The sequence below is a fragment of the Elgaria multicarinata genome, chromosome 3, assembly GCF_023053635.1.
Source record: "Elgaria multicarinata webbii isolate HBS135686 ecotype San Diego chromosome 3, rElgMul1.1.pri, whole genome shotgun sequence".
NCBI classification, from domain to species: domain Eukaryota; kingdom Metazoa; phylum Chordata; class Lepidosauria; order Squamata; family Anguidae; genus Elgaria; species Elgaria multicarinata.
Genome location: NC_086173.1, coordinates 147282085 through 147296658, shown reverse-complemented (window position 1 = coordinate 147296658; position 14574 = coordinate 147282085).

Here is a 14574-nt window from a genome sequence, read left to right as displayed (position 1 = left end):
ATATGAAAAGGAGGACAAGGCTCCTGTATCTTTAACAGTTGCATAGAAAAGGGAATTTTAGCAGGTGTCATTTGTATGCATGCAGCACCTGGTGAAATTCTCACTTCATCACAACAGTTAAAGCTGCAGGAGCTATACTAGAGAGACCAGATTTAAAAAAGAACATGGCTCCTGTATCTTTAACTGTGGTGATGAAGAGGGAATTTCACCAGGTGCTGCATGCATACAAAGGACACCTGCTGAAATTCCTTTTTCAATACAACTGTTAAAGATACAGGAGCCCTGTCCTCCTTTCCATTGGGTCACCCTACATCTATGTTTATACTCTTTCCGATGCCCGGTGAAGACCTTTTTATTTTCCCAGTATTTCAACATTTTACCATCCTAGTCTTTTATTATTTTAACTCTGTATTTTAAATTTCTGCATTGCTGCTTGGTTTTATTCTGATTGTACTTTTATATTGTGGTTTAAGTTTTATATTTGTTGTACTTTATTATTTTAATTTTTGTGAACAGCCTAGAGAGCTTCAGCTATGGGGCAGTATAGAAATGTAGTAAATAAATAAACAATAAATAAATAAATTAAAAAATTCTCTTTTTAAACCTAATTTTGAGGCTTTGGTCTATTGAACATACTGTCACAATTTAATAAAGTTAATTAGATTTCACCACCAGCTTTGAAAAAATTAATTGCTTCCACTAGAATAAACTATGTCTATCTAAAAGAAATTCATTAGCCTGGTTTCTATGGCACAGGAATAGAACTGACACCATCACTAGAGATAACTTTTCAAAATGAATACAAAATAATGTATTCATTAATGGAAATTATTTAGAAAAGTAAACATCACACTTCAAATAATAGGTTGAAATTGCTTAAAGCATCTTAAATTAAATAAGCGACTGAAAAATAAGCGACAACAAAATACCTTACCATTTCTAAACTGAATCTTTCCCAGCTAAATATAATCTCAACAGCTTTTCCTTCAGACCAGATATCCCTTAGTTCCACTCTACAAATAGGAATAGGTTTAGGAATTTCCCTAAACCTTCTGGGTGAGGAAATCCCCTCTGGTCAGACATAAAATATCAACCAAAATATGTTATGCATAACTTGATTTGCTCATAAAACTATCGTCTGTATTAGATTTTTAAGAATAGTTTATTCAGACAAAAAATTTAGGTTTAGGTTTAAATATTTCTAGTTTGAATGATATTTTTAGGAGGAAATCAAGTTATGCATAATACAATTTATGTTCTTAAAACATCCTTCCCAAAATGGTGCCTCCCAGGTGTTTGGACTAAAATACCCAGTATTCCAGGCCATCAGTGATGCTGCTTGGGGCTGATGTGAGCTGAAGTCCAAATATCTGGAGGGCACCTGGTTGGTGAAGGCTGTCTTAAATTGACAAGCTTATTTTAGATCTATTAAAGTGCCCTTAAAATTATGTTTTGCTTATTTTTCTCTCTTTTTTTCTGGCCCAAATAGCCCCGGGAGCTCTGGCCCCAACAGTGCCAGCAGCTCTGGCATCACCAGCGCCGGAAGCACCGGCCTCACCAGCACCCGGAGCACCAGTCACAGCAGCGCCCGGAACACCGGCCACACCGGCACCAGGAGCACCGGCCACAGCAGCACCAGGAGCACCGGCCACAGCAGCGCCCGCAGCACCGGCCTCACCAGCACCCGGAGCACCGGCCTCACCAGCGCCGGGAGCACCGGCCTCACCAGCTCCGGGAGCACCTCCCACAGCAGCGCCAGGAGCACCGGCCTCAACAGCGCCGGGAGCACCTGCCACAGCAGCGCCCACAGCACCGGCCTCACCAGCGCCCGGAGCACCGGCCTCACCAGCGCCGGGAGCACCGGCCTCACCAGCTCCGGGAGCACCTCCCACAGCAGCGCCAGGAGCACCGGCCTCAACAGCGCCGGGAGCACCTGCCACAGCAGCGCCGGGAGCACCGGCCTCACCAGCGCCCGGAGCACCTGCCACAGCAGCGCCTGGAGCACCTGCCACAGCAGCGCTGGGAGCACCAGCCTCACCAGCGCCCAGAGCACCTGCCACAGCAGCGCCCACAGCACCGGCCTCACCAGCGCCCGGAGCACCTGCCACAGCAGCGCCCGCAGCACCGGCCTCACCAGCACCCGGAGCACCTGCCACAGCAGCGCCCGCAGCACCAGCCTCACCAGCACCCGGAGCACCTGCCACAGCAGCGCCCGCAGCACCAGCCTCACCAGCGCCGGGAGCACCTGCCACAGCAGCGCCAGGAGCACCTGCCACAGCAGCGCATGGAGCACCTGCCACAGCAGCGCTGGGAGCACCAGCCTCACCAGCGCCCAGAGCACCTGCCACAGCAGCGCCCACAGCACCGGCCTCACCAGCGCCGGGAGCACCTGCCACAGCTGCGCCCGCAGCACCAGCCTCACCAGCGCCGGGAGCACCTGCCACAGCAGCGCCAGGAGCACCTGCCACAGCAGCGCATGGAGCACCTGCCACTGCAGCGCCGGGAGCACCAGCCTCACCAGCGCCGGGAGCACCTGCCACAGCAGCGCCGGGAGCACCGGCCTCAACAGCGCCCGGAGCACCTGCCACAGCAGCGCCCGCAGCACCGGCCTCACCAGCGCCCGGAGCACCAGCCTCACCAGCGCCCGGAGCACCTGCCACAGCAGCGCATGGAGCACCGGCCTCACCAGCGCCCGGAGCACCGGCCTCACCAGCACCCGGAGCACCTGCCACAGCAGCGCCTGGAGCACCGGCCACAGCAGCGCCTGAAGCACCTGCCACAGCAGCGCCGGGAGCACCGGCCACAGCAGCACCGGGATCACCGGCCACAGCAGCGGCTGAAGTACCTGCCACAGCAGCGCTTGAAGCACCTGCCACAGCAGCGCCAGGAGCACCGGCCTCACCAGCGCCTGAAGCACCTGCCACAGCAGCACCCGCAGCACCAGCCTCACCAGCGCCTGAAGCACCTGCCACAGCAGCGCCTGGAGCACCTGCCACAGCAGCGCTGGAAGCACCAGCCTCACCAGCGCCCGGAGCACCTGCCACAGCAGCACCGGGATCACCGGCCACAGCAGTGGCTGAAGTACCTGCCACAGCAGCGCCTGAAGCACATGCCACAGCAGCGCCGGGAGCACCAGCCTCACCAGCGCCGGGAGCACCTGCCACAGCAGCGCCGGGAGCACCGGCCTCACCAGCGCCTGAAGCACCTGCCACAGCAGCACCCGCAGCACCAGCCTCACCAGCGCCTGAAGCACCTGTCACAGCAGCGCCTGGAGCACCTGCCACAGCAGCGCTGGAAGCACCAGCCTCACCAGCGCCCGGAGCACCTGCCACAGCAGCACCGGGATCACCGGCCACAGCAGCGGCTGAAGTACCTGCCACAGCAGCGCCTGGAGCACCTGCCACAGCAGCGCTGGAAGCACCAGCCTCACCAGCGCCCGGAGCACCTGCCACAGCAGCGCCCGGAGCACCGGCCTCACCAGCGCCCGCAGCACCGGCCTCACCAGCGCCCGGAGCACCGGCCTCACCAGTGCCGGGAGCACCTGCCACAGCAGCGCCGGGAGCACCTGTCACAGCAGCGCCTGGAGCACCGGCCACAGCAGCGCCCGGAGCACCTGTCACAGCAGCGCCTGGAGCACCTGCCACAGCAGCGCCGGGAGCACCTGTCACAGCAGCGCCTGGAGCACCTGCCACAGCAGCGCCGGGAGCACCTGTCACAGCAGCGCCTGGAGCACCGGCCACAGCAGCGCCGGGAGCACCTGTCACAGCAGCGCCTGGAGCACCTGCCACAGCAGCGCCGGGAGCACCTGTCACACCAGCTCCTGGAGCACCGGCCTCAACAGCGCCCGGAGCACCGGCCACACCAGCGCCGGGAGCACCTGCCACAGCAGCACCGGGAGCACCGGCCACACCAGCGCCAGGAGCACCGGCCACAGCAGCGCCAGGAGCACCGGCCTCAACAGCACCCGGAGCACCAGCCACAGCAGCGCCAGGAGCACCTGCCTCAACAGCGCCAGGAGCACCGGCCACACCAGCGCCAGGAGCACCGGCCACAGCAGCGCCAGGAGCACCGGCCACACCAGCGCCCGGAGCACCGGCCTCAACAGCGCCCGGAGCACCGGCCTCAACAGCACCCGGAGCACCGGCCACACCAGCGCCTGGAGCACCAGCCACACCAGCGCCAGGAGCACCGGCCACACCAGCACCAGGAGCACCGGCCTCACCAGCGCCGGGAACACCGGCCACACCAGCGCCAGGAGCACCGGCCACAGCAGCGCCAGGAGCACCGGCCACACCAGTGCCAGGAGCACCGGCCTCAACAGCGCCCGGAGCACCGGCCTCACCAGCGCCTGAAGCACCTGCCACAGCAGCGCCAGGAGCACCGGCCACAGCAGCGCCTGAAGCACCTGCCACAGCAGCGCCCGGAGCACCGGCCTCACCAGCGCCTGAAGCACCTGCCACAGCAGCGCCGGGAGCACCGGCCTCACCAGCGCCTGGAGCACCTGCCACAGCAGCGCCGGGAGCACCGGCCTCACCAGCGCCTGAAGCACCGGCCTCACCAGCGCCTGGAGCACCAGCCTCACCAGCGCCGGGAGCACCTGCCACAGCAGCGCCTGGAGCACCAGCCTCACCAGCGCCAGGAGCACCGGCCACAGCAGCGCCTGGAGCACCGGCCTCAACAGCGCCCGGAGCACCAGCCTCACCAGCGCCTGAAGCACCTGCCACAGCAGCGCCGGGAGCACCGGCCTCACCAGCGCCTGAAGCACCGGCCTCACCAGCGCCTGGAGCACCAGCCTCACCAGCGCCGGGAGCACCTGCCACAGCAGCGCCTGGAGCACCAGCCTCACCAGCGCCAGGAGCACCGGCCACAGCAGCGCCTGGAGCACCGGCCTCAACAGCGCCCGGAGCACCAGCCTCACCAGCGCCTGAAGCACCTGCCACAGCAGCGCCGGGAGCACCGGCCTCACCAGCGCCTGAAGCACCGGCCTCACCAGCGCCGGGAGCACCTGCCACACCAGCGCCGGGAGCACCGGCCTCACCAGTGCCTGGAGCACCGGCCTCACCAGCGCCTGAAGCACCGGCCTCACCAGCGCCGGGAGCACCTGCCACACCAGCGCCAGGAGCACCTGCCACACCAGCGCCAGGAGCACCTGCCACACCAGCGCCGGGAGCACCTGCCACACCAGCGCCAGGAGCACCTGCCACACCAGCGCCAGGAGCACCTGCCACACCAGCGCCGGGAGCACCTGCCACACCAGCGCCGGGAGCACCTGCCACACCAGCGCCAGGAGCACCGGCCTCAGCAGTGCCTGGAGCACCGGCCTCACCAGCGCCTGAAGCACCGGCCTCACCAGCGCCTGGAGCACCAGCCTCACCAGCGCCGGGAGCACCTGCCACAGCAGCGCCTGGAGCACCAGCCTCACCAGCGCCAGGAGCACCGGCCACAGCAGCGCCTGGAGCACCGGCCTCAACAGCGCCCGGAGCACCAGCCTCACCAGCGCCTGAAGCACCTGCCACAGCAGCGCCGGGAGCACCGGCCTCACCAGCGCCTGAAGCACCTGCCACAGCAGCGCCGGGAGCACCGGCCTCACCAGCGCCTGAAGCACCGGCCTCACCAGCGCCTGGAGCACCAGCCTCACCAGCGCCGGGAGCACCTGCCACAGCAGCGCCTGGAGCACCAGCCTCACCAGCGCCAGGAGCACCGGCCACAGCAGCGCCTGGAGCACCGGCCTCAACAGCGCCCGGAGCACCAGCCTCACCAGCGCCTGAAGCACCTGCCACAGCAGCGCCGGGAGCACCGGCCACAGCAGCACCAGGAGCACCGGCCACAGCAGCGCCCGCAGCACCGGCCTCACCAGCACCCGGAGCACCGGCCTCACCAGCGCCGGGAGCACCGGCCTCACCAGCTCCGGGAGCACCTCCCACAGCAGCGCCAGGAGCACCGGCCTCAACAGCGCCGGGAGCACCTGCCACAGCAGCGCCCACAGCACCGGCCTCACCAGCGCCCGGAGCACCGGCCTCACCAGCGCCGGGAGCACCGGCCTCACCAGCTCCGGGAGCACCTCCCACAGCAGCGCCAGGAGCACCGGCCTCAACAGCGCCGGGAGCACCTGCCACAGCAGCGCCGGGAGCACCGGCCTCACCAGCGCCCGGAGCACCTGCCACAGCAGCGCCTGGAGCACCTGCCACAGCAGCGCTGGGAGCACCAGCCTCACCAGCGCCCAGAGCACCTGCCACAGCAGCGCCCACAGCACCGGCCTCACCAGCGCCCGGAGCACCTGCCACAGCAGCGCCCGCAGCACCGGCCTCACCAGCACCCGGAGCACCTGCCACAGCAGCGCCCGCAGCACCAGCCTCACCAGCACCCGGAGCACCTGCCACAGCAGCGCCCGCAGCACCAGCCTCACCAGCGCCGGGAGCACCTGCCACAGCAGCGCCAGGAGCACCTGCCACAGCAGCGCATGGAGCACCTGCCACAGCAGCGCTGGGAGCACCAGCCTCACCAGCGCCCAGAGCACCTGCCACAGCAGCGCCCACAGCACCGGCCTCACCAGCGCCGGGAGCACCTGCCACAGCTGCGCCCGCAGCACCAGCCTCACCAGCGCCGGGAGCACCTGCCACAGCAGCGCCAGGAGCACCTGCCACAGCAGCGCATGGAGCACCTGCCACTGCAGCGCCGGGAGCACCAGCCTCACCAGCGCCGGGAGCACCTGCCACAGCAGCGCCGGGAGCACCGGCCTCAACAGCGCCCGGAGCACCTGCCACAGCAGCGCCCGCAGCACCGGCCTCACCAGCGCCCGGAGCACCAGCCTCACCAGCGCCCGGAGCACCTGCCACAGCAGCGCATGGAGCACCGGCCTCACCAGCGCCCGGAGCACCGGCCTCACCAGCACCCGGAGCACCTGCCACAGCAGCGCCTGGAGCACCGGCCACAGCAGCGCCTGAAGCACCTGCCACAGCAGCGCCGGGAGCACCGGCCACAGCAGCACCGGGATCACCGGCCACAGCAGCGGCTGAAGTACCTGCCACAGCAGCGCTTGAAGCACCTGCCACAGCAGCGCCGGGAGCACCTGCCACAGCAGCGCCAGGAGCACCGGCCTCACCAGCGCCTGAAGCACCTGCCACAGCAGCACCCGCAGCACCAGCCTCACCAGCGCCTGAAGCACCTGCCACAGCAGCGCCTGGAGCACCTGCCACAGCAGCGCTGGAAGCACCAGCCTCACCAGCGCCCGGAGCACCTGCCACAGCAGCACCGGGATCACCGGCCACAGCAGTGGCTGAAGTACCTGCCACAGCAGCGCCTGAAGCACATGCCACAGCAGCGCCGGGAGCACCAGCCTCACCAGCGCCGGGAGCACCTGCCACAGCAGCGCCGGGAGCACCGGCCTCACCAGCGCCTGAAGCACCTGCCACAGCAGCACCCGCAGCACCAGCCTCACCAGCGCCTGAAGCACCTGTCACAGCAGCGCCTGGAGCACCTGCCACAGCAGCGCTGGAAGCACCAGCCTCACCAGCGCCCGGAGCACCTGCCACAGCAGCACCGGGATCACCGGCCACAGCAGCGGCTGAAGTACCTGCCACAGCAGCGCCTGGAGCACCTGCCACAGCAGCGCTGGAAGCACCAGCCTCACCAGCGCCCGGAGCACCTGCCACAGCAGCGCCCGGAGCACCGGCCTCACCAGCGCCCGCAGCACCGGCCTCACCAGCGCCCGGAGCACCGGCCTCACCAGTGCCGGGAGCACCTGCCACAGCAGCGCCGGGAGCACCTGTCACAGCAGCGCCTGGAGCACCGGCCACAGCAGCGCCTGAAGCACCGGCCACACCAGCTCCTGGAGCACCGGCCTCAACAGCGCCCGGAGCACCGGCCACACCAGCGCCGGGAGCACCTGCCACAGCAGCACCGGGAGCACCGGCCACACCAGCGCCAGGAGCACCGGCCACAGCAGCGCCAGGAGCACCGGCCTCAACAGCACCCGGAGCACCAGCCACAGCAGCGCCAGGAGCACCTGCCTCAACAGCGCCAGGAGCACCGGCCACACCAGCGCCAGGAGCACCGGCCACAGCAACGCCAGGAGCACCGGCCACACCAGCGCCCGGAGCACCGGCCTCAACAGCGCCCGGAGCACCGGCCTCAACAGCACCCGGAGCACCGGCCACACCAGCGCCTGGAGCACCAGCCACACCAGCGCCAGGAGCACCGGCCACACCAGCACCAGGAGCACCGGCCTCACCAGCGCCGGGAACACCGGCCACACCAGCGCCAGGAGCACCGGCCACAGCAGCGCCAGGAGCACCGGCCACACCAGTGCCAGGAGCACCGGCCTCAACAGCGCCCGGAGCACCGGCCTCACCAGCGCCTGAAGCACCTGCCACAGCAGCGCCAGGAGCACCGGCCACAGCAGCGCCTGAAGCACCTGCCACAGCAGCGCCCGGAGCACCGGCCTCACCAGCGCCTGAAGCACCTGCCACAGCAGCGCCGGGAGCACCGGCCTCACCAGCGCCTGGAGCACCTGCCACAGCAGCGCCGGGAGCACCGGCCTCACCAGCGCCTGAAGCACCGGCCTCACCAGCGCCTGGAGCACCAGCCTCACCAGCGCCGGGAGCACCTGCCACAGCAGCGCCTGGAGCACCAGCCTCACCAGCGCCAGGAGCACCGGCCACAGCAGCGCCTGGAGCACCGGCCTCAACAGCGCCCGGAGCACCAGCCTCACCAGCGCCTGAAGCACCTGCCACAGCAGCGCCGGGAGCACCGGCCTCACCAGCGCCTGAAGCACCGGCCTCACCAGCGCCTGGAGCACCAGCCTCACCAGCGCCGGGAGCACCTGCCACAGCAGCGCCTGGAGCACCAGCCTCACCAGCGCCAGGAGCACCGGCCACAGCAGCGCCTGGAGCACCGGCCTCAACAGCGCCCGGAGCACCAGCCTCACCAGCGCCTGAAGCACCTGCCACAGCAGCGCCGGGAGCACCGGCCTCACCAGCGCCTGAAGCACCGGCCTCACCAGCGCCGGGAGCACCTGCCACACCAGCGCCAGGAGCACCGGCCTCACCAGTGCCTGGAGCACCGGCCTCACCAGCGCCTGAAGCACCGGCCTCACCAGCGCCGGGAGCACCTGCCACACCAGCGCCGGGAGCACCTGCCACACCAGCGCCAGGAGCACCGGCCTCACCAGTGCCTGGAGCACCGGCCTCACCAGCGCCTGAAGCACCGGCCTCACCAGCGCCGGGAGCACCTGCCACACCAGCGCCGGGAGCACCTGCCACACCAGCCCCAGGAGCACCGGCCTCAACAGCGCCAGGAGCACCGGCCTCAACAGCGCCAGGAGCACCGGCCTCAACAGCACCCGGAGCACCGGCCTCAACAGCGCCCGGAGCACCAGCCTCACCAGCGCCCGAAGCACCTGCCACAGCAGCGCCCGGAGCACCGCCCTCACCAGTGCCCGGAGCACCGGCCTCAACAGCGCCTGGAGCACCGCCCTCACCAGCTCCGGGAGCACCGGCCACACCAGCGCCCGGAGCACCGGCCACAGCAGCGCCGGGAGCACCGTCCATACCAAAGCCCGGAGCACCGACCTCACCAGCGCCCGGAGCACCGGCCACAGTATCGTCTTGGCCATCAACTCCCACCACAGGTATGTTTATTTCGCAATATTACCAAAAAGAAGAAAAATACTAAGTAATGGAGACGGCTTTGTGTTCTCCCTTACATGTTATTTTACTTTGTGTAGAGGTGACTGTTTTTCTTTGGGAAATGTCATGAAAGCATTAACCAAGAGGTGCAGAATGTCTGGCCCAGGAGGCAAATTCAGCCCTTTAGGGGTCCCAATTCAGCCCCTCTCTGAAGTGGAATTTGGCTTCTGGGCTGAAACATGTCTTGTACCCTTGGCTCGGAGGACACATCAGCTCGTAAACTAGTCAGGAACTTTAACTGTTTCTCTCAAACAGGGCTGGCCTGCTTCTCCCAGGCATTTAATAGCATTTAACAATATATGCTGAGTTTTTAACTGACCCAGGAATAGTTGTTTTAAATGGATATTGTTGTTTTTATACTTTTGGTGGTTTTTAAATTTTGTATATCTGTGCTTTAATGTTCATTGTTTTTAACTTTTGTAAACCACCCAGAGAGCTTCGGCTATGGGGCAGTATATAAATGTAATAAATAAATAAAATTAAACAGAGTAAGATAGCCACCTCAAGCAGCCTATTCTGAGTATCTTGAAAGAGGAGCAAATTGCTATTTCATTTACTGTTCCTATATTTTAACTCCCAGAAAGAGGGTAGAGGTATTTATGAGAGCTTGGTACTATCAACCTTGATTTGTGGGGGAGGTCGAACACCACTTACTGTTTGACCTCAAGCAGCAAAATGTCTGCAGCTATCCCTGCTCTCAAACAAAAACAGAGCAGCAAGCAGAAACTCCCAACTCCACCCAGGTACAACTAAATAGTTTCACAGGAGGGCCAGTCTAAAGAGGAAAGGGAGAAAGGTAGGCAAGGGATGGGTCTCTGTCCAATAGCACTGGGAGCTTTTTCTACCCGAGGCATTTATTGTGCACTCATCATTCCCTACTGTCGTGGAACCCGAAACCACGGGTTCCTGTGGTTCGCTGAGTGGTGGTCAAAGACTCTCAAGACACAATTTCTCTTTCCTTAGAAGGTTTATTACGAGCAGCCTGCAGTGCTGCAAGGTGACAGTCTCAGAAGACTTGAGGAACTGCCCAACAATTTCAGGAAAGGTTAACATTTTTATAGGTCTCCTCGGATACAATGGCAGAACCTTCCTACCAATCATAATATACCAAATCATCATATAGAATACAGCTCAGCAACACAACAACCAATGAAATAGCAAAGCACCTAGGCATATACAGAGTTCAGGTACTTCTCTGACTAAAACACCATAATGGGTATTGTAATAGCTACAGGAACTACATCTCCATCTGTTTCCTAGTTGTGGTTAGCTTGCCTTACAAAATGTACTACAACGGTTTAACTATCTTGTGACATGTTATTTCAACAGCAGCTAGTGCAGCAAGTGTAACATTAAAAAAATAGGTTTTAATTAAGCAAGAAGATATAAACTTTATGATGTATGTGTTATAAAGCTAGTTTTCTTAGATCTGTGGGCATTAGGTAAAAGAACCAGTTTAATTTCCGCGACACTACTCACAGTTGTTTATGGGTTCTTTAGATAGTGTTGTTTTACTTCTGTTTTTAAACAACACTTTCTGTGCTTTCCGATTTTTTTAGAGCAAGGAAACTACAGCATTTAATTGTGTAAGTGAAAGAAAGTGCAATTTCATCTTGTGTATTTGCACTGTTCTGCCGTACCACTGTGCCACCTAGAGGTTATGTAGCAGAAAAGCAGGACAAGAAACACTCCTTGGGTAGTGCTTGCATCTCAATTCTGCAATGAAACCAAAAATAGTTACAGTGGATTAAAAGCAAACAGTGGGCTGCCAGCAGATCTTGTTGGCAGACTCTTCACACTCTTCTCTAGCTCCTGGGTTGACCACTTGGGTGGATGAGACTCTGGTAGGCCTGGGAGTGGGGAGAGGAGTTGGCCTAGGAGTCTCCGGTTGGTGATTTCCAACGTAGACCACGAGAGTGGAAAGAAATGCCTTATCTCATTGTTTTATGATGGTTTTAATTTTTGTGAACCGCCCAGAGAGCTTCGGCTATTGGGCGGTATAAAAATGAAATAAATAAATAAATAAATAAATAAATAAATAAATCTCATGATCATGAACCATAGAAGGAGTATGCCTGCACATAGTTCAGTTAATGCCTGGCCCACACCTTTCCTTTTCTCTTCCACGCCAAAAGCTACAGAAAAAGACAGTGAGGAAACCGGCCTTCCCTACTGGGCCATCATTCTGATCAGCGTCGTCTCTGTGGTGGCTGCTCTCTTGCTGAGTTTCCTCGGCTGCTTGGTAAGAAATGGGGCAGCTCGGAAACGTTCTCGGTGGGTCCCAGAATGCAGAGTGTAATCAGGTTTTGTAAGGGGTGATTGTGTGGGCCAGCCCTGCCATGCAGCAAAGTGAAGCAACCAGTCAGAATTTGGAGGGCCCTTGGGCAGGACTAGGGATGTCACGGTTACCTGACTCAGTCCGAGAGTCTGGTGGATTCCTCTGCATCTCCACCCCCAAGCCCAGTCAGGTGCTTGTGGCTGGTTTGCAGACTCACGCTCTAAGCACCCACGAAGCCCGACGAGTGATTGGCAGCTGTCCGCCCTTGTCGGGAGCCTCCATTGTGCACCACACTGGGGGCTCCAGAAATTATGTATTCCCCACCCCTCTGTGTAAATGATGGCCAAAATAGCCCCATTAATGCAACGGGGGAAATGCCCAATTTCTGGAGCCTCCGTTGTTGTGCACAAGGGGGGCTCCAGAAATTGCATATTTCCCCCCTTGTATAAATGACAACAAAGGTCCACATAGTTAAAGCAATGGTATTCCCCGTAGTAACCTATGGCTGCGAGAGCTGGACCATAAGGAAAGCTGAGCGAAGGAAGATAGATGCTTTTGAACTGTGGTGTTGGAGGAAAATTCTGAGAGTGCTGTGGACTGCAAGAACATCAAGCCAGTCCATACTCCCGGAAATAAAGCCAGACTGCTCACTTGAGGGAATGGTATTAAAGGCAAAACTGAAGTACTTTGGCCACATAATGAGAAGACAGGACACCCTGCAGAAGAGGCTGATGCTAGGGAAAGTGGAAGGCAAAAGGAAGAGGGGCCGACCAAGGGCAAGATGGATGGATGATATTCTGGAGGTGACAGACTTGACCTTGGGGGAGCTAGGGGTGGCGACGGCCGACAGAAAGCTCTGGCGTGGGCTGGTCCATGAAGTCACGAAGAGTCGGAAGCGACTGAACGAATAAACAACAACAACATAAATGGTGGCCGTAGAGGTCCCATTCATGCAAGAGCAAAGGCGTGGATGGCACCTGTAAGTGCCCACAGACCTGACTTGGACTGGCACCATGGCATTTTGGGAGAGGATGGTTTAAGCTTCCTTTCCTCACCCACCTTGTTTTCATCACAAAATTCCACTCCCAGTTTAAAAGAAGTTTCCAATTAAGACTTTTTTCCCCTTTTCCTTTTTTGATACCCTGCCCCATCAGGGTGTGTGAGTGAAAATGGGGGAGAAGTAGCTTAAACCCTCCTCTCCCCAAATGCCATAGTCACGATCTGAATCAGGGTTGTACATTCTTGCAGGAGACTTGGGGAGACAATCATGCATAGCTGAGCTATGTTTAGTTTGAGCCATATTTAGTTTGGCCCTATGTCCTGTGGGGACTTGACAAAGTAGGTCGGCATCTACTGTGCTTGGAATAAAAACTCCATCCACAGACTGTAATGGCAAAGGGTCTAAGCCGCGGTGTCCCCAGTTTAAGCCCCAACTCAGCCATGAACCCAGAAGTATTACTTATGACGGTTCTATCCTGCCTTTCCGGTGTGTGAGCCCACGTGTGTAAAAATGGGTGTACAAGTCTTTGAGACAAGCTGGGTCTTACATATGGAAGATCTGCTGGTTCTAGATAGTGACGGATTGTGCATACTGCAGTTTCCGCTTTACCTCTCCCCTCAAACTCCGCTTTTGTTTCCTGGTATCTCTGCTGTAGCTTTGCTATTACCTAAATCCAGAGATCTACAGGCCTCCCTGTCTCCCTGTCTACCGAAGCCACGGTGTCCTCCAGAGTTTCTGAGGTCAGGTCTGGAGGAACAAAGAATGTTCTACCTTCAGCCATTGACAGGACTAAGCTTCTTAGAACCCATTCCATGGACGTCGCCCTCATGGTCTGTTGAAAACGGTCATCTTCCGTGTGGATCCACTGCAGCCTAAGCTTCTTCCCAAGCATCTAAAGACTCATCAAATGTTGGGGGGAGATGTCTCAAAAATTTGGTTCCAAAGTATCTCTTGAAAGGAATTCACATTTAAAGATGGTTTTATATAATTTATTTGATACTGAATTTCACTTTTTTAAATACAGTAAGCCACCTTGAGAAGACCAAGGTCTTCAAAGTTGGCTAAGAAATATATTACAAAAATAATGAATATATTTCATTATATGCTTCCAGATGAGGCTTTAATTCTGCAATCACCTTACCTCGTTCAGAGATTTTATTGGGGGTGGGGGCCCAGATGACATCTTCTTCCACTCATAATCCCCCTGTGTTTTCCCACCACTTCTGCTATCTCCTTCTCTCATACTACTAGAGCCTGGGATTATCCCATGAAGCTGATTGGTGGGACATTCAGGAGAGATCAAAGGAAGTCCGTTTTCACACAGTGCATAGTTAAACTATGGAAGTTGCTACTAAAAGATATAGGGATGGCCACCAACATGGATGGCTTTAAAAGGGAGTTAGACAAATTCCTGGAGGAGAAGGCTATCAATAGTTACTAGTCCTGATGCCACTATGCTGCCTTCAGTAATCGGAGATAGTAAGCCTATGTACACCAGTTACTGAAGAACATGGGCGAGAAGGTCCTGATGTACTTGTCCTGCTTGTGGGTTTCCAGTCGACAGCTGGTTGACCATTGTGTGAACAGAATACTAGACTAATTGAACCCTT